Here is a 16,408-nt window from a genome sequence, read left to right as displayed (position 1 = left end):
AAATGCAAATCTCTACTTTCCCTTGGAAACATTACCTGAGAGGTGAGACTCTGACTAGTTATGAGATGCATCATACATATTCATACCAGCAAGTAATTATTGACCATCTCCTCCTGTGCGATTTACAGCTTCTGAAAATGTGCTGGAGGGCCAGCTCTGAGTCAGTTGCAACTTGATGATGCATATCAAGCACAAAAAAACAGCAAACGTTATGTTCAAGACACCATCCTGAGCCCTGTGGGATTTTACGTGTTTACCTGAGGCTCCGTCTAACTTACTTTGGACATGTAGTGAGGAGAGACCGGTCCTTAGAGAGGGACATCATGCTTGGGAGGGTGGAGGAACGGCACAGGAGGGGAAGGCCCTCTATGAGGTGGATTGATTCAGTGACTGGGATAATTGGGATGGGAGCGTCAGAGACAGTGCGATTGGCACAGGACAGAGCGGAGTTTAGGGCTGTTGTACACAGGGTCGCTATGAGTCGCAGGCGACTCGACGGCACATAACAACAACAACAACAACAACACCTGACTCTTAGGAAAAAGTGTGGGAGAGATTCCCCAAGTGTATGATCTCATTACTTTGTTTAGATACAAGCTACCTCCTCCATCTAACATCAGGCCCCTGATCTCAACTTAACATCTCAAGTAAATATCTGTTTAGACAATGGTTAATTCCTGAATGTGCTGACTGTTCTGATTTTTTAAAAAATGTCCAAATCAAACAACCTAAAAACTAAAATAAAAGAATGATAATAGCTATATGCTCCCATGTGAAGTATTGCTTAACAAAATATTATTCTGTTAGATGTGAACATTGCATAAGCCCGGTAGTAAAATACACTTTCTTTCTCTTGTTTGAGTGCATTGGCCCAGCATCCTTCCAAGATGATTGCTCAATATTCTCTGAAGTTGAGGAACAGGAAATACAGAACTTTTGTTAAAATATGTTTCTTTGACAATCCCCCTTATAGTTTGCTCATTATTTTCCATATGCTTCTTAAACATAAAATTCTTTCTTTGCCAATCGTTAGCATAAGTGCCCAAGTGGAGCTTCCCAGAAAGAAAACCCTGCACCGCCAGAATATGTCCCTTCCCTTTTATTGTGGGGTGCACTATTTGGGGTGGGATGTGGGAGGGCAAGAGTGGAGATAAAGAGTTGACCAAGTAAAAAGAGAGAAAAAATATGAAGGTCAATTGGAACTTACTGCTAATTAACATCAAGCAAAATAGGTTGTTCATTCTAGGAGATACCATTTTCACAGCTCCATAAAATATTCTGTGTCTCAGTATTGCCCTCTGATTGGGTGAATAGGAGGTTTCAGCTACTTCTTCTACCCACCCCCCCCCCATGACATGCAAGTATCTGGCCCTTGCATACTAACCTCCCCATATAACTGAATCACATGTGTGTGGAAGTAGATCCCATGCCATCTCCCAACACAGAAGTCCCACAGGGAGGAGACCAAGCCCGTCAGGTTGAACCTACGCAAGGTCAGTAACCTTACTAGAATCTGGGGAAAGTGCTCACCAACCTTGTCACTGTGGTTAATAAAGAGAAGCTCTGTGAATAAAGAGAAGCTCCTTCACTCATCAGCTAATCATGTACCACGTGCCATGCTGAGCCTGGGGAAACAAAGCTGGAAAGGCACAATTTCTGCCATTAAAAAAAGTCACTGTAGGGAAATAGACATTAGCCATATTAAAAAAACTAAAGCCCAATTGCAAATGTCATAAAACAAAATATCTATGAATGAAAACCCAATATGACTTGCAAACTCTCATATTAAGAAAATAAAAAGTAAAGCATCAAGAACTAAAATTGTATGTGTGTATACACACACAAACACACATACACATATAGACATACATGTTGTTGTTAAGTGCCATCGAGACATAGACGACTCACAGTGTCCCTATAAATGAAAGACCTGAAAGCTTGTACAACTTTTATTGTTTCCCCATATTCAGAGAGTTTCAGGAGGAAAGCTATTTCAGAAGTGGATGCTACTCCTGCTTCCAAGCTTGTTTTAATCATGAAGCTCCACCAAACACTGTCCACCATGAGTAACCATTATCACATTTGAACATCAGTGTCACAGTGTTCAGCATCACAGCAACCACGAGTTACCTCAGTATAGAAAATGGACAGACCAGTGCTACATCACTTAGAAGAATGTTTTTAAACAGGAAGCCAAATCACATCATCTGACACTGATTGGTGAGTCAACATTTCACCCTAATCCTCAACAGAACCAGCAAACAAGCCTCTGTAGAATCTGGCTGCTGCAGACAACTTCCAAACTGGATTCCAGCCCTATACTGCTGACCAAATGTGTTTTTAAATGGAAGGCCAAATCACATATCTCACATCAATTGGTGAGTCAACATTCCACCCTAGTCCTCACCAGAACCAGCAAACAAGCCTCTGTAGAATCTGGCAGCTGCAGACGACGTGCATACATACATGTACATATATACATACACACACACACACACAAATGGAAGGCATATATAAATTTCTATGCTGAGATAAGTCAGATTTAAAGGGAGAATATCTATTTGAGCATAGATTTAATTGGATGAGAAAGGAATAATCAGATGTATAAAATGAGAGGAAGCTCACATAGACTGAGTTTGTGAGAGCGATTATGGCTCCCACAGAGCAATACAGGAAGTCAGCTTTGTCAAAACTTCTTCAATAATGGAAGAAAGGCAGACGAAGCCAGGCAGTTTTACATGGAACCGATCATCACTGACATATTCTAACCTATGAAATGGGTGAGAAAGACCATGGGTCTCATGGTGGCTAAGTGCTCAGTTTCTAACCAAAAGGCCAGTCATTCGAACTCCCCAGAAGCCCCATAGAAGAAAGCTACAGCAGTCTGAACCATGAAGATTTCAATCTTAGAAATTCTATGGGACAGTTCTACTGTGCCCTATAAGGTTGTTAGAAGTAATCATCCACTACATGATAATGGGTTTACCTTTTTAGAAAGATGAGATTTATGCTTAATTAATTGAGATTTAAATAAATGAGGAGTTTGAAGAAATTTTAATGAATAGTAATAGAGGGAGCTCTGATGGCCTAGTGGCAAAAAGGCTGCACTGCGATCCCAAAGGCACACAGTTCGAGACCACCAACTCCCCCCACAGGAGGATGGGCAATCTCCTATTATGTGATTAACTGCCTCTGAAAACCTTCCAGAGGGTTACTATAGGTCAGTTACCACTCAATGGTACACAACAACAACAACAAATGGTATCAGAGTTGATAAAACGAATTTAGTAAAAAGATTGCACTTACTGTCACCTAAGGGGATGAAACCAAGAGATAAGTATAACAGTGTGGGAAAGACTGATAACCATTTTTAGCATCTATTCTCCCTGCTTTGCTTAACTGCTGAAGGGATTGAATGAGACCATGGATATGAATGCCAGAGAAAACCTTTAAACATCATACCAATGAGAGAATAAAGTGAGATGGTTCTAATGACTCTCTGTAGTTTGACTGTCTCAATGAGATGATTTACATTTTATCTATCAGTTTATTTTCCACCCCAATTAGATCTGACTCAATAGATTTGGTGCTTCTGGTTACCATCTAGTCAATTATAACTCATGGTGATCCCATCTGTATCACAGTACAATAATACTCCAGATAGTTTGCAAAGATTGTGTTTTCAGAAGCATATTACCAAGTATACCTTCTGAGGGACCTCTAAATAGACTTGAACCTTCAGATTTTCAGTTAGAAGCAATGTGTGCTTGTACAGCCTATTGATTCCTGATCTGGGAGATATAGTTTGAAGAAGCTGCCAATGGATCCTATAAGTAAAGGTCTATTTCTTTGAAGATTTGAAAACTTTTACAAACGAGCATGAATACAAAGTCAATGAGGTTTTGTGCATAGGACTGAGTAGTGATTTAGTGTAGCTCCTATCAGGAATGCCTACTACCAAATGCAAGGTTTGAGAACATGATCCTTGGAAACCCAGCATGCAGGGTTCCCCATAAGCCTGTACACTTTCAGCATGGTGCTTGGAGAAAAAAAAAGATGTGAAAGGCATGGCTTGTATAACATGAGTCTTTCCTCTGGGGTCTGGTTAGAAGTATTCTTCCCAACTTTTTAATCAGTTGTAGTTTAAAGTCTTTTGAGTCTGCTGAGAGATAATGTCATTTTCCTCAAGCCAGATGGATTGTATTCCTGAGAGGCATTTATAATGTTTATTTTCTTCAAAGACCCAGAGGAATCAGGAAGACTGGCAGGATATAAGCAATTAGTGTTCATATTTCCACTCAGGTGCGTTTGTACACCTGAGAAGAATTATAGGCATGCCATTCTCGAGAGCCAGATGGACTTCTACTTGATTTCATTTCACTGGATCGTTTGTTTGTTGTGGGGTTGTTTTTTTGTTTAAAAAAAAAAAGTCAGGGATCACACTTTTATTTTCTACATTCTTCTGTTTAGGTTCCTACAGACCTGGGGCCTGAACAAAAAGAATCAGTTTTTAAGTGGCAACTTGATATTACAAATTTAAAGTAGAGTGGGATGAAGCACAATATTGTACTAGTAATTTTTTTTAATTTAAAATCTCAGAGTAAGGGGAACATTGGAATTCAGAGAAACTCCATCACTTTCAGCAAAAATATGCAAAAATGTTAGTGTCTGCCTTTAAGAAAGTGGACCCACTTAAAAGTCAGGGGTCACTCATTTTTGTAAGGTCAGTGCAAAGCACTGTGTCTGGGCCCCCACAAGAATTCACCTAATGCTCATGAAATCAATCTAGTCCATTTCTAAAACAGTGAGAATATATATTATATAGACATGTGGCAAATATAAACACGGTTTCTGGTGTATCCTCAACAATCAATGGTAGCTATTAACACACACATCACCATAAACTGCATTCATTGGTTCACTTGAGCGCCTGATATTGTTAGGTACTGAAATTTCTAGGAAGAAGAGCTTCTTTACTGGCAGTCCTCATTCCACCCCTTGGGCCTGTGGGGACTACTAGCAGATTACTTAAGGGAGAGGAAAGGATATTTATCCCTTATTCTCTCCTGCTGGCTTGCTGTAGGCTGATCTTGTCTCTCAGTCAAAGTGCAATTGCTACCAGGCAGCCAGCTAAACGTTATCCCCTGACATGTTTCTCTTTCCTTCTGGCGTTTGTTTTTCAGTAACTACCTTCTCCTCTCACACCTTTAAGACTAGGGTAGGCCATGGTTTGAATCCACTAGATGCTCTGCTTGAGAAGGAGGGACAATCCCCTCTGTATCAGTAAGATCTGATTTGACAGTACATGCACGAAAAAGAATAATTTTTTTCTTTAATTTTAATGAAAGTTTACAGAGACTTAGGGTTTCCAATCATTCATTGTTGCACTTTTCTCCCTACCCACCCCTCTGCCCATATCGCTCTTCTCCTTGAAAAGTAAAACTCTTTCATTGTTATGCAATCCCTCCCATGAAGTCCACTCTACTGTGCAACCTTCATTCTGGACTCCTGTCATGACAATAATACCTATTCAAATATCTCTTTTAAACAGTTCTCTCTCTCATCTGTTTCAATGAAGTATACATCATTCATCCTCTCCTTCTCTGTCTTCCCTCAACCCCAGTGTCAGTCCCGTTTTACAACAGTGGCCCTATGAAATATTTGTCCTTTTGTGACTGAGATATTTCACTCAGCATAATGTCCTCCAGGGTCATCCATTTTGCATAATATTTCATGAGTTCCCTGTTTTTCAATGCTGCATAATATTCCATTGTGTGAATACACCAGAGCTTCTCTATCCATTCGTTTGTTGATGGGCACTTGGGTTGTTTCCAGCTCTTTGCAGTGTACATATATCTCCTGGGGTGGCAAAATTAAAAAAAAAAAAGACTAGGGGAGGTAATCACATCCTCCTAGGTGATTGTCCCAGGTACTGCAGTATGCTTCCTAATCCACCCCACACCTTTGTGTACAGTTCTTCACTTTCACATCCATATATTAGAAATATTCCATTTGAATGAGCCTTCTTTTCCATCCTAGCTCACTTATGAACTCCATGTGCCTGCCAGCACACTCTAAAAAGTATTACAGCAATGTAATAATAACTTTTTTTATTTCTCTTTTTCTTATAGGCTTTATAGTTCATAAGTGAACAGAAGGACTTGTCTTCTAATAGAAGGGAAAGAATAGCACCCTATAAGTACCTACAAAGGATAGAAATTTATATGGAGGCAAAAATGCAGTGTTTCCTAGAAATGTAGAAGAAAGTATGAGTTTCCTATTGTTACAGTCATAAATCAACACAACTCTGGTGCCTTAGAATAGCGCAAATGTATGCTTTACAGTTCTAGATTTTAGAAGTCTACAGAGAGTTTGACTGGGCTAATGTGAAGGTATTAGCAAGGTTGTGCTCCTTCTGACAGCTTGAGATTGAGGCATTTCCTTGTCTTTTCCATCTTCTGGAGGTGTTCATTCTCTGGCTCTTCTTCTGTCTCCAGAGTTAACAGTAGAGCATCTCTCTCTCACCTGAATCTTTTGCAACCCTTTTACCCTTTGGGGGACTCAATATGATTGCTCTGTGAATACTAGGATAATTCAGAACCCCCTCCTTATTTTAAAGTTGGCTTTTTACCAACCTTAACTTTGTGTGTCAAATATAGTAACATGTACACAAGTTCCAAATATTAGAATGCAGATCTCTTTCATGGAAACATTATTCTGCTTATTTAAAAAAAAAAACCCAAACAAAAAACCCAAAGCACACACACACACACACACACACAAAACTCCCCAACCAAAAATACCCACAAACCCATAAAAAAAAATCAACCTAATGAAATAAAATGGTTCCCTGGTCAGCAAGTCTTTGACGATATTAATGCCATACCTAAACAAATAAAAGATGAAATGTAAATTTGAGGAGAAAGTATAATTAGCAATAAGTAGAGAAAATGAAAAAACAAAAGATCTTCAAGATGTTGCAGAGAGGAAAAAAAGTGGTGGTCTAGTCTTGAAGTACAAACAGCCCAACTTTTTGGTACATTTAACCCACAACATGTCACTCAAGGATAATTATCTTATCCCCATTTTACAGAATATAAGAGCCAAAGCTCAAAGATACAAAGCAAATTGTCTATCATCACAGAACGAGAAAATTCTAGGGGCTCAAAAAAATTCAGGTGGTTTTGGGTTTGGGAAAGGGGTGTGTTTCATAGTCTGTATTCTTTCCACAGTAACAGACTAAAAGATGTGAATTTCTTAATGGGGTAAATGAAGATAAACCACACTTGCTGCTACTGATTCAATTCCAGTTCACAGTGACCTTGTTGAACAGAGAAGAGCCGTTCCATAGGGTCTCTACGGCTGTACCTCTTTACAGAAGCAGACTGCATCATCATTCTCCTGGAAACAGCTGGTGGGTTCAAACTGCTCACCTTTCAGTTAGCAGCTGAACACTTAGCCACTGCACCAGCACCCTGGGGTCCTAACATATGGTGTGGCTCCATAACAATTTCAAGTTCTTTGATTTAATAAATCCTCGTCAGATTCAGCCGATCTCAGGGGAAGACAAGATCTCACAGCAAGACCCTGAGCTGGGCAACAGACCAAATTCAGAGCCACTGCAAGTTCTATGCACAGCACATTTCTATAATCAGAGTATCAATTGCATTTCTGACAATTGTGCCCATACACATAAGAGAATGGTACAGGATAGGGCAGAGTTCAGGACTCTTGGTCAGAGGGTTGCCGTGAGTCATATTCGACTCAACAGCACCTAGCAATGATATAAGGCATTATGCAACAAGCCTGAATAAGTGTTTATTAGAATAGTTGTGAAATATTTATCTGTGTTTCACTCATTTTTAAGAAGCCCAGGTAGAGCAATGGCTATGCTAACAGAAATATGGTTGTGTGCCATCGAGTTGGAACCAATCCAAAGCTGACCCTCCAGCAGGTTTTCAGAGGCAGTAGTTGCGTGGGAGGAGATTGCCCGTTTTTCTCCTGCAGAGCAGCTGTTGGATTTGAACTACATGCCTTTGGGATTGCAGCAGATTCTTTCCACTCACTAGCCTACAATTAGTGATTCAACTCTACCAAATGGCTTCATAAGAGAAAGACCTAATGATCTCTGTTCATAAAGGATCACAGTCAAGAAAATGCTCCAAAACATTTCTATTCTACATCCCTAACACACCTTGGTCCTCAAACTTTCCCCAGTCCAGAAAAATCTCTTTCCAGGCTGATACACTGCTATTCTGTTTTCTTTTAATTACTCACCTCTTGCCCTTGAATCCTCAATTTGTTTAAAGAAAGAAAAAGGCTAATTTGTTTCCACTCATTTAAAATATGTTGGCTCAAGCTTTAATGCACTCAGAGCTCAAATTTCTTAGCAAGGTTATTTCTCCTCATGACTGCTTTCACCTTCTCCCTTTTCTTATCTATTATGGGACATTGAGTAGGAAGTGATCTCTCTCCCATTGTTCTCAGAATTCATGCTGGCTTCTCTGAGATGTTTCTCACCCTGCCTGACCACCAAGCATCCAGTGTAGGTGTCCACTGAGATATAAACGGTCTCATCTGGTCATTTCAGGGCATTTGCTGGCACCAGTTGCTGAAATCCATGGTCCCCGTCAAAGACTCCAAAGCTGAGGTTCCCGAATGTAGCCTCCCTGTGCCAGCTGCCAGCCTCTCTCCTGGTCTTCCAGTTTTCCTGACATTCCTATTACTCCTTGAGGACTTAGATGCTCTGCTTCCTTAATTCCACACCTTACTGGACTGCAAAATAGATTACCAGAAAGAAAACTATTTCTGGGAGATTCTTAAAATTATTATTCCTGTTAAACAGTAACATCTTACTATCTTATCCACCATATAATGATTTCTTTGAGACCCTGTGAGATGAAAAGTTTATACATATACACTCTGAGTCTCTATAATAACCTGTTGGTCTGTTTCTAAAATCCATGCTTGGGTAGGACTCACAAAGTGGTCACTGCAACAAATAGGTGAGATAAGAACAGGAGCATAAAGATACATCGGAAACGGTGGAGGTAGAGAAAAGCAATTTGTGTTAGCGACAGTGTAAAAGAAAAAGAAGTACTTGGAGAAAAATTCGGCAGAGAAGGCAATAGCTCAAATATGAATAGAAAAACACCTAAGATCTTATTCATGCTGTTAGATCAAGTGGCAAGTTAAAACACCAGGATTTAAACATAGGAAACAAGACAGGATAGAATGTTCAGAAGTGGGACACAGGCTCAGAGTTGGAGAGCTGCAGTAGGAGACACATTCTGAATGTGAGGTTCAAGTTTCTCAAATCCTTACTGCACAGCAATTAGTTCAAGAGACTTGGACCAACTGCCTTCGGGAAGCCAAGTCAAGTCACCCAGCTGTGAGGAGAACGAGCGTGCCCAGTCTGGAAAGCAGGATGAATCCCACTTCATTTTCAATATGTGGGCAGAGTTTCATTTAAACTCTAACACAAGTGACTGCTCAAGACCTGTGGCTTTTTATTTAAAACAGAGAAATATATATATATATTTTAGAGCAAGAATAGTATATTTTTAATAACTCTGCTAGATCATTCAGAATTGCTGAACAACCCTCAATTAAGAACAGCTTTTCAAATTTTGAAAATCATTTTTAACCTCAATCAGCAAGATAGAAAAAAGAGAATGTAAAATTTGGAAACTGCTATTGTCTCAAACTGGGATGTCCAGGTTTTCTGTCCATAAGGACATCATCTCCAATAAATCAAAATCTTACCCCAGAGGTCAATGTTTCTAAACCAACCTAGAATAATAAAAATAACGAGGAGGTTTTTTGCAGAATGTCTGTTAAAAATCTAATTCAACATACCTGTTGGGTTTGTTGGGTGTATTGTTTGTTTGTTTTTTAAAAAGACAAACAAAACAGGGGATCTTAAAAATGGAAAATAAAATGTAATAACAGGGTTGTATGTGTGTGTGTTTTAAATTGGTTTGCTTATAAAGTTCGGTATACATTGCATTGTACACTCTCATTCACACTGTGTTTCATAGAATCATTCTCAAGTGTGTTTCATAAAATCAATTCCCATTGGACCTTATTTATAGCAAAGCTATAGTACACAGCATACCAGCTGCCGTGAAGCCCGTTCCGACTCAGGGGGCCACACATTTACCAGGGTTGAATGGTTCACCGCACGGTTGTCTCGGCTGTTCTGGCTGAAGTCAGCTACTGGACCTTTCCTCCAAGGTACCTCTCTAGGTAGGGGGTCTCAAACCTCCAACCTTTCAGTCAGCAGCAAGGGGCGTTAACTATTTTCACTAACCACATACTCCAAACAATTTCATTTTTTTAATGTAAAAACCTAATGTTCTATTCAATCACATTTTTCTTTTTTTCATTACAAGGTAGCACATATGTCCAGAGAATTGTGTGCCCCTAAAGTGTGGACGGCTTAAGAAATGACTGCAACTCAACACAGCCATGTAACCCTTAGTTAGGTCGTGACTAGAACAGGATCAATTACCCAGACACACTTCCTCAGGCCACATTTCTTTTATTCTTTCCCTATTTTTTTTATTTTATATTGATTTTAATGAAAGTTTACAGAGACTTTGGATTTCCATTCATTCATTGTTGCACTTTTCTTCCTTCCCACCCCTCCCCTATTTGCTTTTCTTTTTGAAAAGTAAATAATAATAATTATTATTTCATTGTTATTCAATCCATTCCCCCAGTTCCACTCCACTATGCTACCCTCCTTCTGAACTTCTGTCACAACAATATCCAATCATATATCTGTTTTAAACAGTTCTCTCCCTCATCTCTTTCAATGCAGTATGCATTATTTATCCCCTCTTTCTCAGTCTCCCCCCAACCCCTATGTCAGTCCTCTTTTATAACAGTGGCATTATGCCATATTTGCCTTTTTGTGACTGAGAAATTTCACTCAGCATAATGTCCTCCATGGCCACCTATTATTCTTTTCAGGTTTTTTTAGAAAAGAAAGTAACGTGTTTGGGGAAAGGGACCCGTTCCCTTTAAGAATTCAAAGCAAATTCACAAACACTGGGAGACTGCGGAAATCAGTAAAGAAACTAACTGAAAACCAACTTTAAATGAACTGGTAACTTGGTTCCAGGTGTGAAAGGTTAAGGAGGGAGCGGGCAGAGTAGAGTGAGGTGGAAGAAATACTATCTTCACAGAAAGATGTCACCCAGTCAAGCTTCCGGTCATTTAAAATCTGCAGAGGAGAGGTACAAGGAAGGGGGAGCAGGAGTCTTGTCTTTCGACCTTTTAGTAAGATTCAGAGTAGAAAGGGGACCAGTTTTGATTTAAAAGAATTAAGAAGGTAGAGGGAAGCAAGGACTTCAGATATCCCGGCAGTGTAAGGAAACATGGTAGCACCATCTTGCAGGAAGGTCGGAGGCAGGATTTTACCTTTCAAAAGTTTTCTGTTTTCAGACAGCAGAGCTAATCAGCACATCTCTTTTAAAAACACAAAAACATCTCAAAACAAAGAAACAAAATAACCCAAAAGGAAAAGTCTTCTGGTAGCCTAGTGGAAGGAGCTGCCCTGTCAATCCAAAGATGTGGGGGTTCAAATCCCCCAGCTGTTAAGTGGGAGAAAAACGGGTAAACTCTTCCCATGGAATTTACTGCCTCTGAAAACATGCTGGAGGGTCAGCAATGAGTTGGTTCCGACTAAACAGCACACACCAACAAAAATGGAAAGCTTATCCCAACTTCAAGTTTAATCTCAGACTTATAAAGAGCTCAACCTCTCTGTCTGGAAGGGGAACATATAATACATTTCTTCTAGTCAGTTGGCCAGGTAGCTGTTGTTGTTGTTGTTGTTGTTGTCGTTATGTGCCATCGAGTCATTTGCAACTCATAGCGGCCCTATGTACAACAGCCCTAAACCGTGCTCTATCCTGTGCCAATCGCATTGCCTCTGACACACCCATCCCGATTACCCCAGTCACTGAATCAATCCACCTCATAGAGGGTCTTCCCCTCCTGCGTTGTCCCTCCACCCTACCAAGCATGATGTCCCTCTCCAAGGACCTGTCTCTCCTTACAACATGTCCAAAGTATGTCAGATGAAGCCCCAGAATCCTTGCCTCCAAGGAGTAGCCTGGTTTAACCCTCTACAGGATGAATCAGTTTGTTTTCTTGGCAGTCCAGGGTACATTCAATACTATTCTCCAGCACCACAGCTCAAAGGCATCAATTCTCCTTCTATACTCCCTAGTCACTGTCCAACTCTCTGATGCATAACAAGTGATTACAAAGACCATGGCCGGTATCAGGCACACCTTAGTCTCCAGAGAGACACCGTTGCTCTTGAGTACTTTAGAGAGGTCCCTAACAGCAGAGTTTCCCATCGCAATACGTTTTTTATTTCCTGGCTGCTGGTGCCAAGAGTGTTGACTGTGGAGCCGAGCAAACTGAAGTTGTGAACAATCTCAATCTCTTCGCCATCCATCCTGATGCTACCAATTGGTCCAGTGGTGAGAATCTTTGTCTTCTTGACATTGATCCTCAGTCCATACTGAAGGCTGCAGTCCTTGACCCTCTGCATCAAGTGCATGAGGTTCTCCTCAGTTTTGGCAGGCAGGGTTGTGTCATCTGCATAGTGCAGATTGTTGACAGATCTTCCACCAATCCTAACACCATGCTTCTCCTCATAGAGCCCAGCCTCTCGGATAATCTGCTACCTTCCAAATTACTTGGCATGTTCAATCACATCAATTGGTATTCCATCAAATCATGGAATCTTGTTTTTTGCTAATGCTTCCAGTGAACATGGATTTATTCCTTCAGAGTCAATGGTTCCTGATGATACACTATGTGAAATGTTTCAGTGTGGACCATTTCTTTTTGGTACACTGACTCTGTGTATTCCTTCCATCTTGGTTTGATAATTTCCTGTATAATTCAATATTTTGCCCATAGAATACTTTAGTCTTGCAACTTGAAGCTTGAGTTTGTTCTTAAATTCTATCAGTTTGAAGAACACTGAGCATATTCTTCCCTTTTCTTTTTCTAACTTCAGCTCTTTTCACCTTTTATTATAAAATTGTGTCTTCTTGAGCTGCCCTTTGAACTCCTCTGTCCAGCTCTCTTGCTCCAGCATTTCTTCCCTCTCTCTTGGCTTCTTTTCGTTCCAGTGCAAATCCTGTGCTGGCAGTGACTGGCAATGAAGCTGAATGGTGTCATATTCATTCTCAAAAGGAGCATTTTAAAATCCATTTGGAAAAAAAATGCCATCTTTCTTATTAGGAAAATAAATTCCAAAGCATCTAAACTCTTTTCAGATTGAGCTTTTAACCTCCAAATCATTAATGAACATCTGAGACTGTGAACATTGAGACTTATTTGACTAGACAAAGACAATAGCCAACTCACATAACAAATGATCACTGCTTCTACCATAGACCACCTGTCCAAGCAGAGAAAATGAATGACAAAATGGTCAAATGTGCAGGCCAATAAAAAAAACAAAAAACCCTGTTTCCAGAAACCCCTGGAGATTCTGGAAATTAGGCTTGCTAGTTTCAAGTGGCTGAAAACACCTGTTTCTAGCATAAACTGGCCAGGTGTAAGATGATGCTATATTTTATTCTAGGACTAAAATATAATACATGCTCATTCTATGTCTCTGAAGTCTTAGTTATGCTCTGTCATTCAAAGTCATACAAAGAAAATACAAATTGTGTGTCTCCATGTGCTACTTAGACAGATGGAAGCACAGCAGGTAAGTAAATACTGACATTCTCTTCAATGAATACCTTCAAAAGGAAGGTCAGAGATAAGAGAGTAAGTAATGTGAATTCAGATTAAGCAGAACATCTGTTTAAATAAGATAATAGAGAAAATATTCATTACTTTTCCAAATAGAATATTCTCTTCCAAGTTATCAATGAGTATCTGCTTAATTCTCTATTCCTTGCAGCCTACCACATTAGCTTTCTGATTAAAATTAATAGCTTGATAAAGCACAATTAGCCATAAGGCATAATTTGTGACTTTTCTTTTACTCTTTTATTAACACTTGCTTATCTTGCAAGCATAAGGGAAGTTAATATAGTCATTAGAGATGGTCTAATCCAGTTTGAGAAGGAAAACATTTGAGGAAAGGCCACCTTTGAGCTATCAAGTTATTTCTACAAATTTGAAAGCGCTCATTAGACCTTCTAGGGATTAAGTCATGATTTCAAATTAACTCTCTCTAATAGACAAGAGACAATTTCCACAGGAGTAAACAAACCAGGTCAATCAATCCAATTTTTATCTTCGTATGACCAGCTTTTGTTTATTTATTTATTTTGCTGGAGTTGACACTATATTGACATTCTTTTTTAAAAACATTCACTTTCCCAGGCTTTTACAACAGAAGATAACTCTAGTTTTTTCACCTGTTATGTTCTTTTCTTTTCTTTTTTTTTTCTTTCACACACCTCTGCTCCACATAACCATTTCTACTCAAAATGTAGTTCAACAGGTTCTAATTAGTTGATCTAGGGTGTTGTTCAGATTCAGAATCACTTTTTCATGTGTCTTGTAATTTTTTATTGTATTATGGACATTGTGCATAGAAGGTTAGTGAACATCAAAATATAAGAGGGGCCTGTGTCTATTGTAAAAAAATTAAAACCTTTTGTTCTAAATAAAGGTAGCGGTTTGAGGGTGAGAATTCACATTATTCTAAGAGTTGAGTGAGAGCAGAACTTGGCTGAACATTTTATTAGATCTTGTTCATCTTTGGATAGCCCAAATTCTTACTTCCAGCTATAATTGTCAGGAAACAATTGCCTTTGATTGTGAAAATATTTGAGATGCAACTGACTGAATTTTCAGATAGATTTTATTTTTATTAGTTTGCATACAGTAATTCATATACATTGTTCCATTCATGTATATTTTTAAATAATTGCTATTGATCTATGCCTATTAACACTGCATCTTTTCAAGTCCCCGTTGCTGCTCTCCAACCCTTCACCTACCCACCTGCCCCTAACCTCAGCTATCCTTCTTTTTCCCTTCTTTTTCTGCTGCCCCTTCCCTTTGCCCCTTTTGAACATGTGTACATCTCTTACTCAGTTATCCTCCTATTTTAACAAAAGTCGTTTTACGGAATGTTTGTTCTTATATAACTGAGTTAAATCACTCAGCATAATGCTCTCCAGACTCTCCCATGTTATATAGTATTTTATGAAATAGTTTTGTTCCCAAGTGTTCCATTGTGTGAATGTACTAAACTTTTTAAACCCATTTGTTTTTTGATGGAAATCTGGGTTGTTTCCACTTTTTTGCTATTCTGAATAATGTTTCTGCTTCTCTGAACACACGTGTGCATATCCCCATTCGTATCTCAGCTCAGACTTCCTTGGGATATATTCTTAGTAGTGAAATAGCTAAGTCAAATGGGATTTCTATGTTCAGCTTTTTTTTTTTAGGAAAAGCCAAACTGATTCCCCTAGCAGTTATATCATTTTACACTCTACCCAGTAGTGTATAAGAGTTCCAACCTCTCCATGTCCTTGTCAACATTTATTGCTTTCTGTCTTGTTAAACTTTGCTACTGAGAGGATATTTTTGTTTTGATTTGCTTGTAATTGCTAGTGATTTTGAACATTTCCTTGTGTGTTTCATGGCCATCTGAATGTCTTCCTTTGAAAAGAGTCTTTTCCTGTTTCTTGCTAATTTTGTGATTTGGTCACTCTATCTATCTCTATCTATCTATCTATCTATCTATCTATCTATCTATCTATCTATCTATCTATGCAGGCCCTGTAGTATTCTGTACAGTTTAGTTATAAGACTCTTGTCTGAAATGTTACTGACAAATAATTTTTCCCAGCCTATAGGCTTTTTTCACCCTATTGAAGTTTTTGATCACATAGGGATCTGATTTTAAAATGGTTCCATTCCTCAATTTTATCCGCTCCTGGCTGCACATTTTTTTTTTGCAATATTTGCAAGTCTATTTGTGTCCCTTACAAACAGAGACCAGACAGAGATGCCCGCTATCATCACTCCTATTCAATATTGTATTGGAAGTTCAAGCTAAGTTAATGAGGCAAGAGAAGGAATTAAGAGGCATACAAATTGGCAAAACTATCACTATCTGCAGATGATACAGGGTACACAGAAAATCCCAAAGACTAAACCAGAAACCATTAGACCTCATAGTTCAATTTAGTACAGTGGCAGGTAACAAGATTAACAAACAAAAATTATTTGGATTTCTACACAGCAACAGGAAAGCACACAAAAGGAAACTAGAAAAACTATATCAGTTGCAGTAGCCAAACATAAGATTAAATATTTAAGAATAAAACTAGAGACTAAAAAACTTTTATAAGGAAACAACCAAACACTACTACTGCTAGAAGCAATAAAAAACCTAACTAAG

The sequence above is a fragment of the Elephantulus edwardii genome, unplaced genomic scaffold (assembly GCF_000299155.1).
Source record: "Elephantulus edwardii isolate Elephantulus edwardi_28Jun2011 unplaced genomic scaffold, EleEdw1.0 scaffold00077, whole genome shotgun sequence".
NCBI classification, from domain to species: Eukaryota; Metazoa; Chordata; class Mammalia; order Macroscelidea; family Macroscelididae; genus Elephantulus; species Elephantulus edwardii.
This window is presented reverse-complemented; position numbering follows the sequence as displayed.